At 33.7% G+C, this 8,971-nt stretch overlaps 1 protein-coding gene across 2 annotated transcripts in view; it reads right to left on the minus strand.

Annotated features, from left to right (window-relative positions):
- The window catches only part of SBF2 (SET binding factor 2), a 454,973-nt gene that overhangs the window by 319,224 nt on the left and 126,778 nt on the right, over nt 1-8,971 (minus strand). The window lies entirely within an intron of this gene.

Here is an 8,971-nt window from a genome sequence, read left to right on the forward strand (position 1 = left end):
ATATATGTTATTGGTGTCAGTAAAACTGTGCAATAATTCAATCTGAGAAACAGTGTTTCTTTTCCAAAACTATAAAGTACCAGAAATGAAACTTACATCCACACATATTTATTTAATACAAAATTTTGGTGATGTGCCAATACCTCTTAGCTACACTAAGATTTCCTCTTTGGAAGTAAGTAACTGTGGTTGGATTTAAATACAAATAAATTAAGAACAAAAATTTAACTTAAGTGCTCTGTTACAGATGTTTTCTTTTCACTATTAAAAAAAAATCTGGGCAGCCCAGGTGGCTCAGCGGTTTAGCGCCACCTTCAGCCCAGGGTGTGATCCTGGAGACATGGGTTCGAGTCCCACATCAGGCTCCCTGCAGGGAGTCTGCTTCTCCCTCTGCCTGTGTCTCTGTCTCTCTCTCTCCCTCTGTGTCTCTCATGAATAAATAAATGAAATCTTTTTTTAAAAGATTTTTTTAAATCTATCAAGCACAAAAACTCCTATTCCTTAATGAAGAAATTGGTTACAAGTTTAATTTTCACATTCGAATTTGAATGACATCAAAAGTTACTGTGATTACAGAAAGATGAAAAATCTCTGATTTCAAAGAACAAAATAAGAACAACACTAACCATAAACTAAAATGCCACATCCCATACATGATAAGAATGAACCTATTTCTAAAACATACCTGGCTTTTCCTTTATTTAAACTCATGAAAGAAAAAACAAAAAACCTGAGAGTAAATCTGGCATTTATTATCAGGTATATCTTTAATAAGATTTATTAATCTTTAATAAGTCAGTCAGCAAACACATCTTTAGAGAAAATAAAATTTATGATGTGCAAGAAGCAGAATATACAAGCAAAAGGAATAAAGAAAAGAGGTAAGAGGAGGGAAAGCAAAATCATTTAAATCTGACATACCTCTTTAAATAATAAAGTGAATGAAAGAAAAGAATATAAGAAAAGGTTCCTGTTAAGATAAAATCTTACTAAGTATGTTGAAACAGGATGAAGAATAAATTGGGAAAAAACGCATTAAAGTTGTGTACTTATGATAAAGAACAGGAAAGAATATTTGTTATTTCCTCCACTAAATTATTCTTCAAAGTGTTGAAGAATTGTTATATCTCACAGACATCATTCTCTAGTAATAGGTATGTTTAAAATGATATCCTTTTTTTTGGTGGTGGTATTTCCCCCTAGCTTTACTGAGATATAATTGACAAAATTGTAAGGTACTTAGTGTATAACACAATGATTTGATATATGCATACATCACGAAAAGATTCCCCCATTTAATTATATAATGCATCATTAATGGCATACTTTAAAACTTACATATTTTTATTAAAACCTCATAAAATACATTTTATAAAGAATAAATAATAAAATATCAAAACATAAACAAACTTGCTTTATATACTATTTCTCTGTAGGAGTTTGATAGTTCAAATGAGAACACAAAGATTTCTATTTTTAAAATAATAATTACTACATTACTAAACTTTTCAGTCAGGTATTTATGAGAACCTACCAAATGACAGGTAGTTTACTAAATGCTAAAGATGCAGTAGGCAAATAAGCAAGGCATGATCCTTGCCCACATAAGGGTTACTCTCTAATGGAGCAGTAAGACATAAGTTAGAGAAGTGATAAGTGCTAATCAGGAAAATCATTAAATTTTTCATTTCATTTAAGAGAGAGGTAGGCTACTAATTCAAATTTTGGTAAAAGTTACAAGTAAAATAATTGAGACTGGTATTTCTCATACATGCAGTTTTTAAAAACTGAATCCATTTATTTAAGGGTTAAAGTTCTTTTTAGGTTTTCCATTTCCTTTAGCCAACTTTGGTAATTTACATTTTTCTCAAAAACTACAAATCCTAAATTTTATTCAAAATTTTCACATTTTTAGAATAAACCTGCTTAAAATTGCTATTTTAATTTTTAAAGATCTCAACATGTACCCTTTATATTATTAACATAGTATCCACTTCTATTTTTTCTTCGTCATTGTTGTCAAGGGATTTAATGTGTTCAAACACTGTCCATCATTTATAAGTTATGTGAGTTTTAACTTCCTTGGGTTCAGTTTCCTCAAATTTCATTTTGTTTTATTTTAGAGAGAGAGAGTGCAAGTATGCCTGAGTGGGGCGGCAGGCAGAGGGAGAGGGAGAGGGAGGATCTTAAGCAGGCTCCACACTCAGTGCTGAGCCCCACATAGTGTTTGATCTTACGACCTGAGATTATGACCTGAGCCAAAATCAAGAGTTGGACACTTAATCAACTGTGCCACCCAGGTGCCTCAGTTTCCTCAGATTTTAAAAAGGAACAAAAATAGTAATTTTCCCAAAGGATTATTGAAGAAATTAAGTGAAATAATAAATATAAATTAGAACATGCTTGGCAAATAATAAATGTTCAATAAATACTAAGTGTGGATTTATTTTTTATGCATCTTGTTCAGAATATAATATGCTTCTTCAATCTAAAATCTCATGATTCTCTTTAATTTTAGGACTTACAGCTATTTTAATTTTAAACTTACAGCTATTATCTTCCTTTCAGATATTATCTCTTATTCATTCTATTTTCGGTTCTGAAATTCCTATTAGACATAAGTTAGACACACTCAATTGGTCTTCAATGTTCTTACCATTTCTAATATATATTTTTTCTCTTTATATGTATATGCCATTTTCTGGGTGATATCCTCAAATACCTCTTCAAATTAACTAATTCTTTTAAAATTATTATATTATACTATAGTAAGAAATACATTATGGCACACAGAACACAAAAGTTTGTTCAACGAAAATCACTGACACTTTAATTTCAAGTACTGAAAAAAAAAATTTCAAGTACTGGGCTTTTTTCATTTCTAAGTATTATTTGGTCTCTTTCAAATCTTCCTGCTTCTCTTTCATATCGTACAAGTTTAACATTATGGTTCCTGTTCCTTCTTTTAATCTCTAAACATTTAAAACAAACTGTTTTATGATGTCTTTAAGGTTTTTCTATTATCTTCAGTTCTTGAATTCATTCTGTTGTTCACTGTGTCTACTTACTCTCTACATGGTAGTTTGTTTCCTCCATGGAAACAATATCTACAACCTTCAACAGAGGTTGCATTATTCTGTGGGACCCTGCTTTGCCCTGAACTATGAAAACACACCAAAAGGACAGATACATTGGTTCATTTATTTTTGCCAGGACCCAAGGAATTTCACTGGTCCCTGACCAGAAAGATGAAAAAGAAGTTCATCTGTACACTTGAATTTGTATTATTTACATAGCCATGCCTTTTTGTGTGTTTTCTATTATTCTTTTAATTATGATATGGATGACTTCATCATTATTACAGAAATACCTGGCTTCAATGAGCAAATAAATATAACATTCCTTTAGATTCTTTTTCCTGAAATAATAATACATTCAAATCATACCAGAAATGTATATTCCTATCCCAAGTACTGGAATTTCTAATCTTTTCTATAAACCATGGTTTTAATAAAGAACTATAATATACTGCTGTGTATTTTTAGAAGTAATAGTGATAATAATGATAATAAATACATTTGAGCAGTATGTTAAAAGTTTACATAATCCTTTAAGCAAATTTAAAACACAGTGTCTTTCATTTGTTCCTCACAACCAATCCTGCAAGATAGGGCAGGATTTACTACCTTCCATTTTATAAATTAAAATCTGAAGTCCAAAACTGTTGGTTCATGTGTACACACAGAAATAATACTGTACTCTTACTTACTATTCATTCATAGTATACATATCTAATTTTCTATTATTGGTAACTATTCTTTTTGTTTCTTGCTAATTCAGGATATTAAATCCTACAATACTCCCAATCTATTTTATTGTTTCAATTATTAGTGTATAATATTGAGACTCCAAATCTATGTTAGAGACATAAATCTGCTATGAGCATTATGAAAACACCATATAATCTCAATTCTAAGACACATCTTTCACACTTAAATGTTTCTACAGTTAAGACAGAACTTCCAATTAATGTCAAAAGAAACCTCTTAGTGATTATGCAGCAAAGCAATTACGACACCATTACAAATACAACTGTGCATATAAAATATCTGCTCATCTGAACATCATTTTGGTTGAGGTATTTGGATTCAGCACCAAAGGTAACTGAATTTTAATTCAAATCTGAATCCCTAGGCATGTTTTTTAATCTCATACTCAACGTGGGACTTGAACTTACAACCCTGAGATCAAGAGTCACATGCTCTACTAACTGATCCAGCCAGGTACCCCTCTGTTAAGATTTTTTTTTCCAAGATTATACTGAGATGCTGCTCTGAAACAGAGAAGTAAAAATACATTCATACAAAGTTGATATTCATATACCAGGTAAGATAACTGAATACAGTAGAAAAATGTTAACTATTTAAGAATTGACTGCCAAATTCCAACGCCAGGACAGAATTCATACATTAGGGAAAACTGAACTATTCTCTTCCAAACATTCCAAAGTAGCACTGCTGATAGAGTCATTGTTTTTTAAATGCTTTTATCATGTTGCTTTCCTGTTCAAGAAATTGCAATGGCTTCTTACTGTCTCTTCTAATTCAAATATACATTTCTACACAGCTTTCATCCATTATTTGGCTTCACACATTTATACAATTTTAATTTCCATTTTTCCCCCACTTCTACCTCCCTCAGTCTCTGCTTTGAGTAAGGTCAGTCTGTTTAAGGAAATCTTCACCTTTCTTAAAACTCTGCCTAAAAAAAAAAAAAAAAAAAACTCTGCCTAGATCTGTTCACTACCTTCCCCCTCTCATCCTTTTCTTCGTAGTGAATAAAACCCTACTTATTACCCTTTCATTACATTTCAAGTCTTAATATACTTAATTCTGAATTTCTGTTGTAGCTAGAGGCAGAAAGTTACCAATGGCACTTATCTATTTACTTGTTTCTTTTGTATCTTTAAGATTTTACTTATTTATTCATGAGACACACAGAGAGAAGCAGATACAGAGAGGGAGAAGCAGGCTCCCTGTGGGGAGCCTGATGTGGGACTCGATTTAGGACCCCATGATCACAACCAGAGCAAAGGCAGATGTTCAACTACTAAGCCACCCAGGTGCCCCTACTTATTTGTTTAACTATTCCTTTTTCCTAACTTAGATCTTAAAGAGGTTTGGGAATATGGAAAATATCATCTATCCCTTCTCTTCATTAGAAGAGAGAAAGAAAATTAAGAGATAAGAAACTAAATCTTAAAGAAATTAAATAAAGTATGCAAAACAAAGAGCTAAATATATTTCAACCTCGTCAAAAATCCGGTTTGGCGATCTTATCCTGCAACACAGTATTAACACACATGAAGTAAGGAGCAAAACAAAATATGTATGAAACCCAGGTCCTAGGGCGCCTGAGTGGCTCAGTCAGTTAAGCATCTGACTCTTGATTTTTCGGCTCTGGTCATGATCTCAAGGTTGTGAGACTGAGCCCCATATTGAGCTCCACACTGGGCATGGAGCCTGCTTAAGATTCTCTCTCTCCCTCTTCCTCTGCCCCCTCCCTTAAATTAAATAAATTAAATTAACCCAGGTCCTGTTCTGCTTTTCAGCTTAATATAAAAAATTAAAATCATAAGCAAGGCCCCTTATATACTTTGGTTTCTTGCATGCTAACACACTGACATTCCTCTTTCCCAATTAGACCGAAAGTTTATGAACTTTCATTAAAGTTCTAATACAAATTAAGTGTGATTATTGGGAGGGGAGGAGAGAGAGAAAGGATTATAGACACAAGTTGTATTTAAATTTGGTAAAGCAGCCTTAAGAGTCTCTCTTGGGTGCTATTTACAATTTTTTTTCTGATTACAATCATGCAATACGATTCCATTTGGGATTTCGAGTAAAGCTGGAATGCTTTATTCCCTAAAGAACGAAAAGTGTTTAGTTTAAAAAAAAAGAAAAAGGAATGTGATACTTCTGGTCAAAAGTTCTGTTTCTGGAATTCATGATAAATGAAAAGAATTTTGGCAGTTCCTATGTCATTCTACATCTCACAGGCAACGTGCAATTCCTCATGTCACTACAACTTGGTTATTCACTGAAACAAGTGATCCTATTACAAAACAAGTTGAAGAAACAAACAAAGCCTCCTTCAGTTCCTGCCTTGATTCATTATTAGAATTCACCTTTCCTTTCACCTCACCCACAATCCTAGATATTGAATGCCAAATGTTCGTCTCACTGAAAGACAGGACATTAGACACTTTAAACATCAGCGAAATTGAATTCAGCTATCCTTAGTCACTGACTAATGACTCTATTCCTATTTGTACATTTTTTAAGTAATACTATGTCCTTCCCGGAAGTTCTTTTTGCATTCCAGATTACGACAGGGACTAAAGTACAACAAAGGAAAAATGCAAAAAGTCAAGTGTCAAGACCAGAGAGTTAGAAGCATATACACATATGTAGGTAAGTCTGGGTCAAATTCCTGTTCAGTAGGATATTAATCTTTATAAAAAATTTTAAAGAAATACCACCTAATTTATCCTAAAGAAAATTCTGCCTTAGTATCAAATTTAAAATGTGACCAGAGAGTGTGTATTCTAATATAGGTAAGGGGAAAGTATTTACAAAGCATTTTTAAAATTTTTATAATAGTATTTGCACCATACATCCTGTTTTTCTAATGTCATGTGATAATGGAATATAAGAAATGTTCCCACCAATTTTTCATTCTCCCACTTTAGAATAGAAACTAAATACATCTGCTCTTCCTCTACCTCCAAATCATAGATAGCAGTATTAAAATAGTTAAAATTTATTTCTAAAATTTACATAGAGGAGTTTCAAAAAACAATTTTATAATAGTAGAAATCACCAACATTCAAACAGCTCTACACACAATATACCTAAATTGACTGGAGTTCATTTAACAAATGACTACTGTCTTTACTTCTACTACTGATTACCTGATGGAGCACAAAAAAATAAAACAAAAAACTAAAAAAAAAAAAAAAAAAAACAGAAAAACAAAAAACAAACACCAAAAAAAACAAAAACCAAAAACAACACATCTTCCTCTGTTAAAGTCACATCTGCAGGAAAAAGGCTACTAAAAAAAGAACAGTCTGCTGTTCCAAGTTAATATCCTGCCAGTAGATATTTTGCAATGCTCAGGGCTGGAAAATGTTTTCAAAGAAAAAATTTCATATTCTTATATACTTAAGGCAGAAATTCTAGACTTAGAAAATTAAAATGGTAGTACTATTCATTACTATATTTTACTGATAAATATAATGTCCTACTGCCACCTTTGTCTCAATCTCTAATTTTCTAAAACTCTAGAGAACAAAAGTTATCTCAGTATTCCCTGTTCTCCTTTGCCTTCCATATCAAATGTATTTACCACTTAAGATTCATGTGTAAATACTAGTATCAACAAAGTAGCGACAAATTTCCTTTTAAATCCAGAAAGAGGGGCACCTGGGTGGCTCAATAGGAAGAACGTCTGACTCTTGACTTTGGTATCACGCCTCACATGGGGCTCTGGGATGGGCATGGAACCTGTTTAAGATTTTTTTTTTTTAAGATTTTATTTATGAGAGACACAGAGAGAGAGAGATGCAGAGACACAGGCAGAGGGAGAAGCAGGCTCCACACAGGAAGCCCGACGTAGGACTCCCAGGTCTCCAGGATCGAGCTGGGCTGAAGGTGGCGCTAAACTGCTGAGCCACCCAGGCTGCCCCAGAACCTGTGTAAGATTCTCTCTCCCTCATCTCTCTTTCTCTCTCTCCGCCCCCCACCCCCACCCCCCCCACCCCCCCCTCAGAAAGAAAAGGAAAAGGAAATTAAAAAAAACAGAAAGTGAGAATATGGATTAGGTAAAAAAAAAAAAAAATTTTGAAGCACAATTCCAGTTGAACTGCACTTATTTTTTTTTAATTTATTTTTTATTGGTGTTCAATTTACTAACATACAGAATAACCCCCAGTGCCCGTCACCCATTCACTCCCACCCCCCGCCCTCCTCCCCTTCCACCACCCCTAGTTCGTTTCCCAGAGTTAGCAGTCTTTACGTTGAACTGCACTTAATCTTTCAAATAAAGCAAAAGTTTAAGTTAAATGTTATTTAACTGTATGTATATCACTGCAAAGTTAAAAGGAGATTTAAAAATTCTTAACCAGGGCAGCCCCAGTGGCTAAGTGGTTTAGCGCCTCCTTGAGGCCAGGGCCTGATCCTGCAGACCCAGGATCGAGGCCCATGTCGGGCTCCCTGCATGGAGCCTGCTTCTCCCTCTGCCTGTGTCTCTGCCTCTCTCTCTCTCTCTCTCATGAATGAATGAATGAATGAATGAATAAATAAATAAATAAATAAATAAATAAATAAAATCTTTTTTTAAAAGTTATTTAAAAAAATTTCTTGGGATCCCTGGGTGGCGCAGCAGTTTAGCGCCTGCTTTTGGCCCAGGGCGTGATCCTGGAGACCCGGGATCGAATCCCACGTCGGGCTCCGAGTGCATGGAGCCTGCTTCTCCCTCTGCCTGTGTCTCTGCCTCTCTCTCTCTCTGTGTGTGTGTGACTACCATAAATAAATAAAACAATTTTTTTTAATTTTTTAATAAAATAAATAAATAAATTCTTAACCAACTGATGTGTTATTATCTTATAGGCATGGTGAAAATCATCCATGAGAGAACTTGATTCATTTGTTTCACAAATCTATTCAATTTACTATTAAAAGGGTTCTCTGATTCCAACTCCAATGGCTAATTAAAGATTGCTTAGTAAATCAGAATTGAACAGCATGTGAACCAAAGAATATTTAATTTCTTGGAATGAAATTATTTACGACACATGGTATCATCTACCTAGTAGCTTGTCTTACGATTCCTTATGGGTTTTGAGGGGGTCTTTTTAAAGATTTTATTTACTTATTTGGGGAAGGACACAAACTGGGGAGGGGACACA

Source organism: Canis lupus, chromosome 21 (assembly GCF_011100685.1).
Source record: "Canis lupus familiaris isolate Mischka breed German Shepherd chromosome 21, alternate assembly UU_Cfam_GSD_1.0, whole genome shotgun sequence".
Classification (NCBI taxonomy): domain Eukaryota; kingdom Metazoa; phylum Chordata; class Mammalia; order Carnivora; family Canidae; genus Canis; species Canis lupus.